Here is an 18,875-nt window from a genome sequence, read left to right on the forward strand (position 1 = left end):
TTTGATGGTCTGCTGCCTGTCTGATCCACTACAGCTTTCTGAATCTTGGAGACACCATTACATCTGAGAATTATGCTCAGCAAATCGATGAGATGCACGAAAAACTGCAGTGCCTGCTGCAACTGGCATTGGTCAACAGAATGGGCCCAGTTCTTCTCCACAACAGCGCCTGACCGCGTATCACACATCCAACACTTCAAAAGTTGAACAAATTGGACCACAAAGTTTTGCCTCATCTGCCACATTCACCTGCCCTCTTGCCAGCCAACTACCACTTCTTCATGTATCTCGACGTTTTGCAGGGAAAACACTTCCACAACCAGAAAGCAGAAATTGCTTTCCAAGAGTTCATCGAATCCCAAAGCACATATTTTTAGGCTACAGGAACAAGCTTATTTCTTGTTGGCAAAATTGTGTTGATTGTAATGGTTCCTATTTTGATTAATAAAGCTGTGTTTGAACCTAGTTATAATGACTCAAAATTCATGGTCTGAAACTGCAATTACACTTGCACCAACCTAATAGTTCCATATCAGATATTAATGTTTTATAGTTAAATATCTGTTAAGTTTTAAGTGAAAATGTTATTGTTGATTTTAAGGTTCTTGATATATTTACGCTTACTGTTTATCCACTATAGTTGCTATAGTTTATTAATAACTGTGAACATTTGTTAAATACTTTCTATATTTCAGACAGACCTACTAGCAACAACAATAATAAATGCTTAGTACTTTACAGTTTGCTTATACTTTCTTTCTACATAATCACCTATGAAAAGGGTATCATTTGTTGGTATACCCATTTTGTAGAGGAAAAAGACTAAAATTCAGAGATAACAAATGCCAGGAAAGCATAGTGTCTGGAAATGGTTAACGTATGTTTGACAGTGACATGATCCGAACCCAGGTTTTTTTTACTCCAAGTCCCGTATAATCTCTTTCTTCCTGGGAAAGAGAAGAGAGGTAGCAACAAAGTCTTCGATGAACCACCTGTTAGTCGGCACCAGTTGCTGACTTTGATTATGTAGTAAATTTTACTCAGAAGACTCTAGCAGTGCTTTGCCATCTGCCCTCTTTCCTTGCTACCTTCCCAAACACTTCAGAATTTTTTTAAGCAGTTACATTTCTGAATATAGCCAAACCATTATAAAGAGCTGTTCTTTTTTTATAATGGAAACAAAAATGCATAGTTGAACTGAAGCAGTAGAAGTGCTTCTTGATGCTTCCATTTGCTCTCTAGGACCAATTTAGGTTAACCACATTTCCCTTCCTAACCATAAGAATTCTGGGTTTTTTACCCCCATTCTGAGTGTGCTTTCCATTGCAGTGGCTCTTCAGAATTTGGTTTTTCTAACTTGGCCCAGGAATCACTTCAGAGGCAGAGAGAGCACTGGCCCACATGGAGTGCCTTCAAGGTTTTCTTGTTCTGACACGATTGGGAAGCAGCCACAAGTGGAGGTCATGTGGAAAGTGAGTTGCACAACCTCCTCGCCTGGGGCCAATTCGTACACAAAAGAATTGCTTTTTGATTTAAAATGAGCTGCAAACCATTTCCTCTCTCCAGGGATAAGAGGATACAATCAGTTCAGTTCAGTCACTCAGTCATGTCCGACTCTTTGCGACCCCATGAATCACAGCACGCCAGGCCTCCCTGTCCATCACCAACTCCCGGAGTTCACTCAGACTCATGTCCATTGAGTCGGTGATGCCATCCAGCCATCTCATTCTCTGTCGTCCCCGTCTCCTCCCATCCCCAATCCCTCCCAGCATCAGACTCTTTTCCGGTGAGTCAACTCCTCGCATGAGGTGGCCAAAGTATTGGAGTGTCAGCTTTAGCATCAGTCCTTCCAATGGACACCCAGGACTGATCTCCTTTAGAATGGACTGGTTGGATCTCCTTGCAGTCCAAGGGACTCTCAAGAGTCTTCTCCAGCACCACAGTTCAAAAGCATCAATTCTTCGGTAATCAGCTTTCTTCACAGTCCAACTCTCACATCCATACATGACCATGGGAAAAACCATAGCCTTGACTAGACGGACCTTGGTTGGCAAAGTAATGTCTCTGCTTTTTAATATACTATCTAGGTTGGTCATAACTTTCCTTCCAAGGAGTAAGCGTCTTTTAATTTCATGGCTGCAAATAGCATCCGCAGTGATTTTGGAGCCCCCCAAAATAACGTCTGACACTGTTTCCCCATCTATTTCCCATGAAGTGATGGGACCAGATGCCATGATCTTTGTTTTCTGAATGTTGAGCTTCAAGCCAACCTTTTCACTCTCCTCTTTCACTTTCATCAAGAGGCCTTTGAGTTCCTCTTCACTTTCTGCCATAAGGGTGGTGTCATCTGCATATCTGAGGTTATTGATAGTGGTCTGTTTTCTCCCTCCTTAGTGCTCCTTTCTTAGTGCAGTGATGAAGAAGCTGGGTAATATAAAAATACCTTTCTGTGGAGTAGTATCTCTGTGACTAGAGTAGAGGCATTAAAACAAATGGAGGGGAGCTGTAACTAAATATGTTAAAAATCACCTTCTCTGGAAGTTTGTAGAGTAATTACCTAATCCTCCTTAAAACTATGAAAATTTATGTGACTTATGTTAGTAATGCTTAACAGATTGTATGTAAATTGGGATTCAGTGTTATTTAGAAAATTCATCCTTGTTCTATCCTTTGCAAATAACATTTTTATTTTTGTATTTTTGCTAGTTTGTGAGCCATTTCTTCCTTGCAATAAAAATTAGTCATTGTGCTTTTTTTAGTGTTTATATCTTCCTTCCCTTTACCTGTTTTATCTTTTCTTGTTAACTAATTAAATAAAGAAGCGCATCAGATTTAAAAATACACTTTAAATGGTCATTTGCCATGCTAAAAGTTCCCTAGTTAACATTCTATTCATATTATTCACTATGCATACTATTTTATAGTTTAGCTGAAGTTGCTTTGAATCCATAGGCCATTATATCTAAAATCTTTTTAACACAATTATGTTATTATTATAACTTAGTTTCTAATTAGAAAAGTAAATACGTGTTCATTAACTAAAAATTGACAGCACAGAAAAAGGTCGAAGAAAATAAAAATTATTTTATATAAGCCATCCCCCAGAAATGAATCATGATTACATTCTAGTGTATTTCCTTCTAGCTTTCATTCTGTATTCCTCCCATTTTTTAAAATTTCTCCCATTTTTGAGTTATTATTATATATATAATTTTTTCATTCTGATTTACTCCCCAGGATAGTCATTTTTGTTACTAAAAGTCCTCAGAATATCTAATGGCTATTTAATATTTCTTCATTACTTCATTACTTTCATTCATATTCTGTGCTATAATTTACTGAACCATTCCACAGTTTTTGGACACGTACTTTGTTTCCTTTCCTTTTCTTTTTTTTAACTAATGTAAATGATATTATGATGAACATTTTAGTGTATATAACTTTGCTCTATTTCATACTGTTTGCTAAAAAAGTTCTGAAAGTAACATTCTTGAATTAAAAAGTAAGAATATTTTTAATATATCCCAAAGCCTTCCTCAGTGATCAATGCAAAGAAATAGAGGAAAACAACAGAATAGGAAAAACAAAAGATCTCTTCAAGAAAATTAGAGATTCCGAGGGAACATTTCATGCAAAGATGGGCTCGATAAACAACAGAAATGGTATGGACCTAACAGAAGCAGAAGATATTAAGAAGAGGTGGCAAGAATACACAGAAGAACTGTACAAAAAAGATCTTCACGACCAAGATAATCACGATAACGTGATCACTGACCTACAGCCAGACATCTTGGAATGTGAAGTCAAGTGGGCCTTAGAAAGCATCACTACGAACAAAGCTAGTGGAGGTGATGGAATTCCAGTTGAGCTATTTCAAATCCTGAAAGATGATGCTGTGAAAGTGCTGCACTCAATATGCCAGCAAATTTGGAAAACTCAGCAGTGGCCACAGGACTGGAAAAGGTCAGTCTTCATTCCAATCCCAAAGAAAGGCAATGCCAAAGAATGCTCAAACTACCGCACAATTGCACTCATCTCCCACGCTAGTGAAGTCATGCTCAAAATTCTCCAAGCCAGGCTTCAGCAATATGTGAATCATGAACTTCCAGATGTTCAAGCTGGTTTTAGAAAAGGCAGAGGCACCAGAGATCAAATTGCCAACATCTGCTGGATCATGGAGAAAGCAAGAGAGTTCCAGAAAAGCATCTATTTCTGTTTCATTGACTATGCCAAAGCCTTTGACTGTGTGGATCACAATAGACTGTGGAAAATTCTGAAAGAGATGGGAATACCAGAACACCTGACCTGCCTCTTGAGAAACCTGTAGGCAGGTCAGGAAGCAACAGTTAGAACTGGTCATGGAACAACAGACTGGTTCCAAATAGGAAAAGGAGTGCTTCAAGGTTGTATAATGTCACCCTGCTTATTTAACTTATATGCAGAGTACATCATGAGGAACGCTGGGCTGGAAGAAGCACAAGCTGGAATCAAGATTGCTGGGAGAAATATCAATAACCTCAGATATGCAGATGACACTACCCTTATGGCAGAAAGTGAAGAGGAACTAAAAAGCCTCTTGATGAAAGTAAAAGAGGAGAGTGAAAAGGTTGGCTTGAAGCTCAACATTCAGAAAACAAAGATCATGGCATCTGGTCTCATCACTTCATGGGAAATAGATGGGAAAACAGTGGAAACAGTGTCAGACTTTATTTTTTTGGGCTCCAAAATCACTGCAGATGCTGATTGCAGCCATGAAATTAAAAGATGCTTACTCCTTGGAAGGAAAGTTATGATCAACCTAGATAGTATATTAAAAAGCATAGACATTACTTTGCCAACCAAGGTCCGTCTAGTCAAGGCTATGGTTTTTCCCGTGGTCACGTATGGATGTGAGAGTTGGACTGTGAAGAAAGCTGATTACCAAAGAATTGATGCTTTTGAACTGTGGTGCTGGAGAAGACTCTTGAGAGTCCCTTGGACTGCAAGGAGATCCAACCAGTCCATTCTAAAGGAGATCAGTCCTGGGTGTCCATTGGAAGGACTGATGCTAAAGCTGACACTCCAATATTTTGGCCACCTCATGCGACGAATTGACTCACTGGAAAAGACTCTGATGCTGGGAAGGATTGGGGGCAGGAGGAGAAGGGGACGACAGAGAGTGAGATGGCTGGATGGCATCACCGACTCGATGGACATGAGTTTGAGTGAACTCCAGGAGTTGGTGATGGACAGGGAGGCCTGGCATGCTGTGATTCATGGGGTCGCAAAGAGTCGGACACGACTGAGCGACTGAACTGAACTGAGGCAGAGGATACCTATATCGCCAGCTCCAACCAAAACCCTGACGACTGAGTCACCAGTGAATATACCTGCTAGACAGCATTTCACGTGTGTTTTCATATGTATTAATTCTTGGAGTAATTTATCACATCTTTTGTGACTCCACTGGAAGAGGAAGAATTCTTAACACCTTATACCTGGTTTCCTCCAGTCTTCATCTCATGCACCTTTTTCCTTTGCTGGTTTTACTTTGTATCATTTTGGTGTAATAAACCATACCTGTGAGTTCAGCTATATGCTGAGTCCTGTGTATCCTCCTAACAAATCATCAAACCTGGGAGTGATCTTAGGAACCCCAACACTGTCTTTTTCTGATTTTTTATTGTCTATTTCCCATCCACTCCTGCTCCCTCCTTAGGAATCTAATCAAGGTCCTCTGCAAGGCATGCGTCTTCAATTTCTTTTTTTTTTTTTATGAGGCGTTTTGGTTTATTACTCAAAAATGGTTCATTTTTTATTTAGCTTTCTGACTCTGTGCTTGTGCTTTCAATACTTTCACAACGATCTTCTGCTCTTCAATAAGGAAAGCGCGCTTGATCCTGTCGCGGACACATTTAGCACACATGGAACCACCATAGGCTCGACTGACGTGTTTCTTCATTTTAGACAACCTCATGAGAACTTTAGGTCTCACAGCACGAACGCCTCTAAGTTGGCCTGGGCACACACCACATGCGGATTTTGGTGCTTTCCCAACCTTCTTGGTATAAAGGTAAACAATTCTATTACCAGGGGTTCGGGACAGCCTGGTTTTGTTAGAGGCTGTATTGTAGGACAGCCTACGACGGTATGTCAGACGCTGCACCATCCTGAATGCCTCTAGATGCCGTCCCCGGAAAAGGAAAAAGTTCATTTTCTATTGCTATTGAAATGGGGAACAGCAGACTTCTTCCCTATTTTCAGAGGTTCTGCTCATGTTAGCTCAATTGCAGTCTCAGGAGTTTGTTGTTTATTTAGTCACTAAATCATGTCCAGCTCTTTTGGGACCCCATGGACTGTAGCTTGTCAGGCTTCTCTGTCCATGGGATTTCCCAGACGAGAATACTGGAGTGGGTCACCAGTTCCTTCTTCGGGGATCTTCGCAACCCAGGGATCAAATTCATGTCTCCTGAGTTGCAGGCGGATTCTTTACCATTGAGCCACTAGGGAAGCTGAGAGAGGGTTTTAAAGAGTATCAACTGATTTTAACACTATCGCTGAAATAGTAAAGATCCATTCTGGGTTTTTTTCTAAACACATTGTATTTTCAGTAGATTATTGTTTTATGAGGAATATCATTGTTTTGTGGGGCAAGATAACTTCTGTCCACTTACTTGTTTTATTTTTATGTTTATCTTTTTTTGACTCTTGTGCAACTTTCAAGTAAAACATGGAAATAAGCTATTTCAATCCACTAGGAAGTTGTTCGTTATCTCTTATTTGCAAAAGCCTTATGCCACCATCTAATATATAATAAAGAGATAAACAAGCTTAAGTTTTCGCCATTGAAAACCATAACAGGAGGAAAATGTGAACAAAAATTTTATCTGTTTGGGAAAAATCAGGAAAAATATTAAGATCATGATACTTTAGGCAAGCTTTTAAGTACCTTTCATATTTATCCACATAGTTAATGTCTACAATGCTTTTCATTTCTTTATGTTGACCCCCATTTCCATGTGGTATTTTTTTTTCTTCCTAGAAGATGTATTTTAACATTACTTATAGTGCAGGCCTGCTAGTGATTAATTCTTTGTTTTTTGTGTCTGAAAAAGTCTACTTCAACACTGCTTTTGAAAGATATGTTCATTGGATACAGAATTCAAGATTGACAATTTTTTTTCTTTCAGTGTTTTAAAGGTATTGCTTCATTATCTTTTCACTTATATTGTTTCCAAAGCTGCTGTTATCTTTGTTCTTCTGTACATAACATGTGTAAATTTCTCTGGCTGTTTTTCTGATTTTCTTTTTACCACTGGTTTTGAGCAATTGGATTATGATGCCTTGTGTCATTTTTCTTTTTATTTTCATGTTTCTTGTGTCTGTGGTCCTTTGAGCTTCTTGGCTCTGGTGACTTTATTTTTTTTAATCAAATTTTGAAAATTTTTGGTCATTTTATCTTAAAATATTTTTTGTTCTTTCTTTCTTTCTCCTCTATCACAGGGACTCCAGCTACATGAGTAATAGACTGCTTGAAGTTATCACAGAGTCCACTACGCTGTATTCTTTTTTTGTTCCCCTGTAATTTTCTTTTTGTGTTTCATTTTAGATAATTTCTGTTGTTATGCATTCAAGTTCACCAGTTTATATCCTCCATGCTTCTGCTTAACATACTCAGTATTTGCTATAGCTCCCAGACCACATGGAAAATATTTTACTATCCCTATCTACTAACTGTATCATCTGTGTCATTTTAAGTTGATTTCAATTGACTTATTTTATTCTTCATTATTTGTTGCTATTTTCCTGCCCATGTTTTTTCTTGCATGCTTGGTTATTTTTGATTGGCTGCCAGACACTGTGAATTTTATTGTGTTTGATGCTAGACATTTTTGTCTCTCTATGAATAATCCTGAACTTTCTTCTGGAATGCAGTTAAGTTACTGGAAGCAGGTTGATACTTTCAGGTCCTACCTTTAAGCTTTTAGAGGATCAGAGTAACATTTAGTCTGAACAATTTTCCCATTACTAAGGCAAACCCTTCAGAGTACCCTACTGATACCCTGTGAATTATTTTCCCACTCCAGCTGATGGGAGCAGGAGCTATTCCCAGCCCTTTAAATTATTCACCACATACCTTCTGAATGATTTTTCTCCCCACACTTTGTAGTTTCTTTACACCCATTGGCAATACTCAGCTTGTTACTCAGTTGCTCAGTCATGTCCAACTCTTTATGACCCCATGGACTGCAGCACGCCAGGCTTCCCTGTCCTTCATCATTTCCTGGAACTTACTCAAACTCATGTCCATTGAGTCAGTGATGTGATCCAACCATCTCGTCCATTGTCATCCCCTTTTCCTCCTACCTTCAGTCTTTCCCAGCATCAGGGTCTTTTCCATTGAGTCAGCTCTTCTCATCAGGTGGTCAAAGTATTGGAGTTTCAGCTTCAGCATCAGTCCTTCCAATGAATATTCAGGACTTCTTTCCTTTAGGATGGACTGGTTGGATCTCCTTATAGTCCAAGGGACTCTCAAGAGTCTTCTCCAACACCACAGTTTGAAAGCATAAATTCTTTGGTGGTCAGCCTTCTTTATGGTCCAGCTCTCACATCCATACATGACTATTGGAAAAACCATAGTTTTGACTCTACAAACCTTTGTTGGCAAAGTAAAATCTCTGCTTTTTAATGTGTTGTCTAGTTTGATCATAGCTTTTCTTCCAAGGAGCAAGCATCTTTTAATTTAATGGCTGGAGTCACCATCTGCAGTGATCTTGGAGCCCAAGAAAATAAAGTCTGTCACTATTTCCACTGTTACCCCATCTGTTTGCCATGAAGTGATGGGACTGGATGCCATGATCTTAGTTTTTGAATGTTGAGTTCTAAGCCAGCTTTTTCACTCTCCTCTTCCACCTTCATTAAGACGATCTTTATTTCCTCTTTGCTTTCTGCCATAAGGGTGATATCATCTGCATATCTGAAGTTATTGATATTTCTCCCAGCAATCTTGATTCCAGCTTGTGCTTCATCCAGCCCAGCATATCCCATGATGTACTCTGCATAGAAGTTAAATAAACAGTATACAGTCTTAATGTGCTCCTTTCCCAATTTAGAACCACTCCGATGTTCTGTCCCCAGTTGTATGTTGCTATTGAGCTGTATACAAGTTTCTCAGGAGGCAGGTAAGGTGGTCTGGTATTCCCATCTCTTGAAGAATTTTTCCACAGTTTGTAGTGATCCATACAGTCAAAGGCTTTAGCACAGTCAATAAAACAGAAGTAGATATCCTTCTGGATTCTCTTACTTTTCCTATGATCCAACAGATGTTGGAAATTTGTCTCTGGTTCCTCTGCCTTTTCTAACTCCAACTTGAACATAAGGAAGTTAGGTCTCAGTTCATGTATTGCAGAAGCCTAGATTGGAGAATTTTGGGCATTACTTTGCTAACATGTGAAATGAGTGCAATTGTGTGGTAGTTTGAACATTTTTTGGCATTGCCTTTCTTTGGGTTTGGAATGAAAACTGACCTTTTTCAGTCCCATGGTCACTGCTGAGTTTTCCAAATTTGCTGGTATATTGAGTGCAGCACTTTAACAGCATCATCTTTTAGGATGTGAAATAGCTCAACTGGAATTTTGTCACTCCACTAGCTTTGTTTGTAGTGATGCTTTCTCAGGCCCAACTGACTTTGCATTCCATAATGTCTGACTCTAGATCAGTGATCACACCATTGTGGTTATCTGGGTCATGAAGATCTTTTTTATATAGTTGTTCTGTGTATTCTTGCCACTTCTTCTTAATATCTTCTGCTTCTTTCAGGCCCATACCGTTTCTGTCCTTTATTGTGCCCATCCTTACATGAAATGTTCCCTTAGTATCTCTAATTTTCTTGAAGAGATCTCTAGTCTTTTACTGTTTGCTTCTATTTCTTTGCATTGATCATTGAGGAAGGCTTTCTTATCTCTCCGTGCTGTTCTTTGGAACTCTGCATTCAGATGAGTATATCTTTTCTCTTCTCCTTTGCTTTCCCTTCTCTTCTTTTCTCAGCTATTTGTAGGGCCTCCTCAGACAACCATTTTGCCTTTTTGCATTTCTTTTTCTTGGGGGTGGTTTTGGTCACCACCTCCTATATAATGTCATGAACCTCTGTTCATAGTTCTTCAGGCACTCTATCAGAGCTAATTTCTTGAATCTATTTGTCTCTTTCATTGTATAATCATAAGGGATATGATTTAGGTCATATCTGAATGGTCTAGTGGTTTTCCCTACACTTTCTTCAAGTTATGTCTGAATTTGGCAATAAGGAGTTCATGATCAGAGCCACAGTCAGTTCCCAGTCTTGTTTTTGCTGGCTGTATAGAGCTTCTCCATCTTGGCTGCAAAGAATATAATCAGTCTGATTTTGGTATTGACCATCTGGTGATGTCCACGTTTAACATCTTCTCTTGTGTTGTTGTAAGAGTGTGTTTGCTATGACCAGTGCATTCTTTTGGCAGAACTCTGTTAGCCTTTGCCCTGCTTCATTTTGTACTCCAAGGCCAAGCTTGCCTGTTCCTTCAGCTATCTCTTGACTTCCTGCTTTTGCATTCCAGTCTCCTATGATGAAAAGGGCACCTTTTTTGCTGTTTGTTCTAAAAGGTCATGTAAGTCTTCACAGAACTGTTCAACTTCAGCTTCTTCAGCATTAGTGATTGGGGCACAGACTTGGATTACTGTGATATTGAATGGTTTGCCTTGGAAATGAACAGAGATCATTCTGTTGTTTTTAAGATTGCACCCAAGTACTGCAGTTTGGGCTCTTCTGTTGACTATGAGGCTACTCTATTTCTTCTAAGGGATTCTTTTCCACAGTAGTAGATATAATGGTCTTCTGAATTAAATTTGCCCATTCCAGTCCATTTTAGTTCACTGATTCCTAAAATGTTGATGTTCACTCTTGCCATCTCCTGTTTGACCACTTTCTGTTTACCTTGATTCATGGACCTAATCTTCTAGGTTCCTATGCTGTATTGTTCTTTACAACATCAGGCTTTACTTTTACCACCAGACACATCCACACCTGAGCATTGTTTCCACTTTGGCTCAGCTTCTTCATTCCTTCTGGAACTGTTTCTCTGCTCTTCTACAGTAGCATATTGGGCACCTACCAACCTGGGGAGTTCATCTTTCAGTGTCATATCGCTTTGTCTTTTTGTACTGTTCATGGGATTCTCAAGGGAAGAATGTTGAAATTATTTGCCATTCCCTTCTCCACTGGACTACATTTTGTCAGAACTCTCCACCATGACCTGTCCGTCTTGGGTGGGCCTGCATGGAATGGCTCATCTTGACTTAGCTAAGGCTATGATCCATGCAATCATTTTGTTTCATTTTCTGTGGCTGTGGTTTTCCTTCTCTCTGCCCTCTGATGGATGAGGTTAAGAGGATTGTGGAAGCTTCCTGATGGGAGGGACTGGCTGTGGGGTAAACTGTGTCTTGCTCTGGTGGGCAGGGCCATGCTCAAGAAATCATTATTCCAATTTTCTGTTGACGGGTGGAGCTGTCTTCCCTCCCTGTAGTTTGGCCTGAGGTCAAACTGTGGTAGGGTTAATGGAGGTAATGGCGACCTCCTTCAAAAGGACTTAGGCCAGCACACTGTGGCTCCCAGGACTGTTGTATTCAGTGCCCCTGACAGTCAACCTACGCGTCTGCCAGAAACTCCTGGACACTCATAGACAAGTCTGGCTCAGTCTCTTGTAGGGTCACTGCTCCTTTGTCCTGGGTCCTGGTGTGGTCAAGGTTTTGTTTGTACCCTCCAAAAGTCTGTTTCCCCAGTCCTGTGGAAGTTCTTTAGTCAAATCCCACTGCCCTTGAAAGTCAAATTCCCTGGAGGTTCTCAGTCCCTTTGCTAGATCCCAAGGTTGGGAAATCTGTTGTGGGCCGTAGAACTTTTGCAAAAGTGTGAGAACTTCTTTTGTATAATTGTTCTCCACTTTGTGGGTCATCTGCTCAGCAGCTCTTCAATGGGGCTAATGGCAACCTCCTCCAAGAGGACTTAGGCCACACGCTATGCCTCTCAGGTCTGCTACAGCCAGAGCCCCTGTGTCTGCAGCAGGCCAGTGCTGACCTGTGCCTCTGCAGGAGACACTCAAACACTCAAAGGCAGGTGTGGCTCAGTTTCTCATAGGTGTCACTGCTCCTGTCCCTGGGTCCTGTGCGCGCAAGGGTTTTGTTTGTGCCCTCTGAGCATCTCTGGTGGGTATGAGGTTTGTTTCCAAACGCAATTTCTCCCCTCCTACCGTCTTTTTGGGGCTTCACCTTTGCTCTTGGACACAGGATATCTTTTTTTGGTGGGATCCAATATTCTCCTTGACATACTCCTTTTCCTATTTGGAACCAGTCTGTTGTTCCATGTACAGTTCTGATGCTGGGAAAGGTTGGGGGCGGGAGGAGCAGGGGACGACAGAGAATGAGATGGCTGGATGGTATCACCAACTCTGTGGACATGAGTTTGAGTGAACTCCGGGAGTTGGTGATGGACAGGGAGGCCTGGTGTGCTGTGATTCATGGGGTCGTGGAGAGTCAGACACAACTGAGCGACTGAAGTGAACTGAACTGAACTGAATATTCTCCTGTTGATGCTTCAGCAGCTAGTTGTGATTTTGGTGTTCTTGCAGGAGAAGATGAGCACACATCCTTTCACTCCACCATCTTGGTTAAATGCTTGGCTGAAGAACTGTATTAGGCCATTTTGAGGAAGTGCATATTAGTAAACTTCAATTGCTATTATGTCGACAGGAGCACACTGAGTGCTACTAGAACACTCAAAACAAAACTACCACAAAAACACACAGATGCTCTTGAGGGTCTGATGATACATGTGTGTGTATGTTAGTCACTCGTGTCCAACTCTTTGCAACCCCATGGACTGTAGCCTGCCAGACTCCTCTGTCTGTGGAATTCTCCAGGCAAGAATACTGGAATGGGTAACCATTCCTTCTCCAGGAGATCTTCCCATCCCAGGGATTGAACCCAGGTCTCCTGCATTGCATGCAGATTCTTTACCATCTGAACCACCAGGAAAGGCCTGCTTGAATTGCAGCTATATCTACAACAGCACACTGAGTGCCACCAGAACACTCAAAGCTATAACAGAAGGGGACATATGCTCTTGGGGATCTGATGATACATATAGATCAGAGAAGAAACATGTGCATAGAACCACTAGAGAGCAATTTACCCATAAGACCACACGTCAAATTATATGATACAGGCTAAACATTTAGGTGAATGTACAACATTAGGAATGAAGAGTATTTCAGGGGAAGCTTCCTGGAGGAACTAATTTTCTTTTAACTAGAGTCTTAGGAGGTATAGTAGAAATGAATTAAGAGAAGTTGTTGAGGTTTGTTGGGATCAGAGCATTATCTGGGAGATTGAAAATAAACATTATTTGTTTATTCATTCATTTAACATCATCTTTGAGCATCTGCCAGATGGGCAGCCATTAGCAATATAAGTGCTCAGTGAATAAGACATCTTTGTTCTCATGCAGCGTACATCTTTGTAGAAAGGCCAACTATAAACAATCACATAAATAAGTCAACAAGAGAAATAGCTGATACTGCACAGCATAGAACTAAAAAGAGAGATGCGATAGTTAAGGATTGAGGGAGTTACTTTAAAGTGAATGTTCATGGAAGTCCTCTCTGAGGAAATAATTTTAAACTGAGATCTGAATGACAAAAAGCAGCAAGCTGAATGAAAAAAAAAACAAAAAACAGGGAAAAGTATTCCAAGAAGAGGAACCAACTTAGGAAAAGGCCTGAGAGAGGAACGAGCTTAATGTATCCAGAAAATAGAAAGAAGGCCCACTCAGCTGAAACATGGTGGATGAACAGAAGGGTGGTTGGAGGTAAGTTTAGAGAGGCAGACAGGTATTATGCCAATATATGTGACTCAATTATGAAGGTACTTTGAACACAGATTCAGAAGAACTGAGAAGAGAAAGTTATAATTTTGTTTTAGGTTACCTAGTTATTTTCAAAGTCTGCTCATTCAGCAAATGCATAATGAGTACCCATTATTCACTAGCAGCTGTGCTGGACAAATCAGATGCTTGTGTTTTGAAAGCTGAGATGGAGACAAAGCTATTGTCAGAGCTGGAGCCAAGGCATTTGCTAGGGATGGCTGATAGTTTTAAGAGGAATCAATGGATGGATCCTGAACATGTGTATTGGGGAGTTTGGATTTAAAATAGTAAACAGAAGGAAAGTATCATAGGATCTTACACAAAAGAAGATCTTTGATAAAGATTATTGTAGGAGACTTCCCTCGTGGTCCAGTGGCTCTGACTCTGCACTCCAATGCAGTGGGCTCTGGTTGGATCCTTGGTCAGGGAACTAGAGCCTACATACCACAACTAAAAGTTCACATCTCTCAAATAAAAAAAAAGATCTGCATGCTGAATAAAATTTGAAGATCCCGGGTGCCATAATTAAGACCTGGCATAGCCACATAAATAAATTAATAAAAAAATAAATATTAAGAAAATAAGCTACAGTTTTTTATAAAAAGATTATTTAGAAGCTGTGAATAAGGTAAATTGGAAGCCAGAGCAATCAGAAGCAGAGATACCATCTGGAAGAGTGTTGAAATAACACAGGTATGAAGCAAAAGACAAGATTGTTGGCTATACAAACAAGCATAGGGCAAGGGCCCAGGAATTCTGCAGGTATCCTATCTCTCAATTTATAAAGTGATTTGCAATTTATGTCTCCTGTTTTATTATTCCCTTGCTATGTATTTTGTGGAATTGAGTTAATATTCACCATCTTTAAGCCTATTCTTTAAAGATCACAGTCCTTATTTTGCTGCTAAAAACTCTCTAAACAGCATTTTCCCATAAAATGTATTGCATTGCACAAAAATATGTTTTAGTAAATAATAGACAATAATTAGAAATATAGGGTATTTGTACAGGAGTCTCTTTGTCTACAAAATAGAGCATTTTTAGTCTTTCATGAGAAGCCCCATGCTGCCACCCAGCTGAGCCATTCCTGACCACAGACCTTCTGAAACATAATGTGTTCGTTATTGTTTTAAGCCACTAAGTTTGAGATAATTTATTATGCAGCAATAGGTAACTAATATATGCATTCAGACTAGAGATCTCTTAAGAGATACCAAGGGAAAATTTCATGCAATGTTGGGGACAACAAAGGACAGAAACGGCAAGGTCCTCACAGAAGCAGAAGAGATGAAGAAGAAGTGGCAAGAATACACAGAAGAACTGTACAAAAAAGGTCTTAATGACCTGGATAACCACAGTGGTGTGGTCACTCAACTCGAACTAGACATCCTGGAGTGTGAGGTTAAGTGGACCTTAGGAAGCATTACTACAAACAAAGCTAGTAGAGCTGATGGAGTTCAGCTGAGCTATTTTAAATCCCAAAAGATGATGTTGTTAAAGTGCTACACTCAGTATGCCAGCAAATTTGGAAAACTCAGGAATGGCCACAGGATTGGAAAAGATCAGTTTTCATTCCAATCTCAAAGAAGGGCAATGACAAAGAATGTTCCAACTACCGTACTATTGTGCTTATATCACATACTAGTAAGGTAATGTTAAAAATCCTTCAAGCTAGGCTTCAACAGTATGTGAACTGGGAATTTCCAGATGTACAAGCTGGATTTAGAAAAGGCAGACAAACCAGAGATCAAACTGTCACCATCTGTTTTATCATAGAAAAAGCAAGAGAAATCCAGAAAAGCATCTACTTCAGCTTCATTGACTGCTCTAAAGTCTTTGACTGTGTGGATCACAACAAACTGGAAAATGTTTATGGGAATACCAAACCACCTTACCTGCCTCCTGTGAAACCTGTATGCAGGTCAAGAAGCAACAGTTAGAACTGAGCATGGAACAATGGACTGGTACAAATTGAGAAAGGAGTACATCAAGGCTGTATATTGTCACCCTGGTTATTTAACTTCTATGCAGAGTACATCATGTGAAATGCTGGGCTAGATGACTCACAAGCTGGAATCAAGATTGCCTGGAGAAATATCAACAACCTCAGATATGCAAATGATACCACCCTAATGGCCGAAACTGAAGAGGATCTAAAGAGCCTCTTGATGAAAGTGAAAGAGGAGAGTGAAAAAGCTGGCTTAAAACAGCATTCAAAAAACTAAGATCATGGCGTCTGGTCCCGTCATTTCATGGGAAGTAGATGAGAAAAATGGAATCAGTGACAGACTTTTTTTCTTGGTCTCCAAAATCACTGCAGATGGTGACTGCAGCCATGAAATTAAAAGGTGCTTGCTCCTTGAAGGAAAAGGTATGACCAACCTAGATAGCATATTAAAAAGCAAAGACATTATTTTGCTGACAAAGGTCCATAAAGTCAAAGCCATGGTATTTTCCAGTATTAAATGTCCTGATGTGAGAATTGGACCATAAAGAAGGCTGAGCACCAAAGAATTTATACTTTCAAACTGTGGTGCTGGGGAAGAGTCCTTTGGACAGCAAGACGATCAAACCAGTCAACCCTAAAGGAAATCAACCCCGAATATCATTGGAGGGACTGATGCTGAAACTGAAGCTTCAATACTTAGGTCACCTGATGCAAAGAGCCCACTATTGGAAAAGACCTTGATGCTGGGAAAGATTGAAGGCAGGATGAGAAGGTAAAGGCACCAGAGGATGAATGGTTGGATGGCATCACTGACTCAATGAACACGAGTTTGAGCAAACTCTGGGAGATAATGAAGAACAGGGAAGCCTGCCTTGCTGCAGTTCACAGGGTCACAAAGAGTTGGACACAACTTAAGTGACTGAACAGCAATATATACATCTATGTCTTTGCTATGTAACTGTGATGCATTTGGATAGGGTGTTCTTATACTTAGCCCTTTAACTCTGATTTGCTTGGCCAATAGGAGGCTCTCTTGGGCCTCTGCCATTGCCATGAGAAAAACATATCCTGGCTAGACTGCTGGTCCAAGAAGAATGAGAAACATTTGGAGCAGACCAGATGTCTCCAGCCAGTCCAGAGACATGCAGTGAGAAGCAGGGCCACCAGTCTAAATTAACTGAATCCCAGATGATCCACAGACACATGAGCAGTAATAAATGATTATTGTTTGAAACCACTGAGTCTGGGGTACCTTTTCTAATAGTGAACTGGAGTCAGTCAGAGGAGCCATGAGAACCTGAAGGTCTAGGCTAAGTCGGTGAGAAGGCTTCTAGCCTGAGGACCAAAGCCTTACTTTCTAGGGGCTAGGACTCACTTAGTAACGGGAAAGCCAACATCCCCCTGGCTAGAAAGAGGAGAGGCTTGGTATTTGGAGTTTCAGGAAATTCATATCAAGACTGTTCATGAAACACCTATAGTGGGATTTTTTCTGTGTTCTTTTCCTGAAGTTTCCCTAGTATATTCTCTTATTAAAAAAATTTGCACAATCACCACAGATAGTCATTGCAAAATCTGCACCTTCTTTTTGTCAGCACCAACTCTCTTCAGTCTGTTTTTATGTTTTCAGTTTTCTTGAGATCTTTTTCTTCTCATTAAGACCATGTCTTACAAGTCTGTGTTTGGCTTCCTGAATTTTAAATCAGACTGAAGCCAGGTGTCTTGCCACTACCAAAAAGGGTTTTTTTAATCCAAATTCAAAGATGACATCAAGTGTGGTATATTTGGGCAAGCTTTCCCCAAATTTCTATCTAAGGCACTGAGGATGAAGGTCATCAGTGATCATTTGTTGCAGCTGAAGTAGTTTGTTGGTCATGTACTTCCTGGTTGGGACATTTACTGTGTTGTTCATGATGATAATTAATCCTCAGGGAGTCAGAAAGGACTACAGTGTCTTGTATGGAGACATTATTGTGCCATGTGCAAACAAGTACAGAATAATGATAGGAAATTCAGGGCCTTGCAGACTATTCCCATAAAAATGGGTGAAAGTGGCCTGGGGAGGTTGGTTAGAGGAAATCAGTGAGTTTGAGTTCAAGGATGCTAATTAACATCATCAAAGTGGAATGGAATTCATATTGAAGGTTTTCTTTTGTAGATTAGAAATAGGAAATTTTTATTTATCTTTCTTTGAAGTAAGAAATATCCCAAGTATATGTACATGTAAAAACTACCTTTAAAAGAAAATGTATTTTAAGAGGCTTAAAAGTGAAACAGTGAGTAGAATATAAAAGCATTAATATACTCTGGGGTATATTTCATTGGTACATTTACTCACAACCTGTCCTTCATATTGTACCCAAGGCATGTGTTAATGAACTAATAAAACAGGCCATGTCATGTTTTATTGTTTGCTGGGCATCTGTTCAAGCTTATATCACTCACATATCCAAGACTTTGAAGATGCTAGTGGTGGTGATAATAAATACCTATAGTTTTAATAACATCCTTTTTTCATAAAATAGACACAGTCTTAAATCATTTGTTGCAAATAAAAATTTAAGGCTATTGAATATAGTTTAAATGTTTTTTGTTATGAAATGTATCAAGCATACAAAAGAGTGTATATGGCAGATACGTACAGTTTAAAGAATGAAAATAAAACACCTAGATGCCCATACCACATTTAAGAAATAATAGTCTATATTTTTTAATCCACAAAATGTTTTTATTTAAAGGAAAAAATAGCACATGTATCATGAAGTAAGCATGTTAGAAATCAAATACAGGAGTATTAGGTTAGATAGGCAAAGGTGAAAAAGCAAAAGTTGATACAGAGAAGGCAGCAAAGCTGTTAGTGACTAAGAAAGCTACATGTATATAATGGCCTTTTGATTAAGCAGGCCCTCAAGTTTAGAGTGGGTATGGTTTGTGAATGTTTTTATTGTTTAAATTGAATTTGTGTACCATTTAGAGGTACTCCAGGTCACTCACTGACAG

General features: G+C 39.7%; 1 protein-coding gene and 1 pseudogene across 2 annotated transcripts in view; one reads left to right on the forward strand and one right to left on the reverse strand.

Annotated features, from left to right (window-relative positions):
- Positions 1-18,875, forward strand: part of PDSS2 (decaprenyl diphosphate synthase subunit 2) — a 286,538-nt gene that overhangs the window by 194,896 nt on the left and 72,767 nt on the right. The gene's annotated exons all lie outside the window — the stretch shown is intronic.
- LOC129561147 (large ribosomal subunit protein eL34 pseudogene) lies at positions 5,763-6,175 on the reverse strand (annotated as a pseudogene).

Source organism: Moschus berezovskii, chromosome 10, assembly GCF_049115385.1.
Source record: "Moschus berezovskii isolate FMDL1 chromosome 10, NW_MosBer_1.0, whole genome shotgun sequence".
NCBI lineage: Eukaryota > Metazoa > Chordata > Mammalia > Artiodactyla > Moschidae > Moschus > Moschus berezovskii.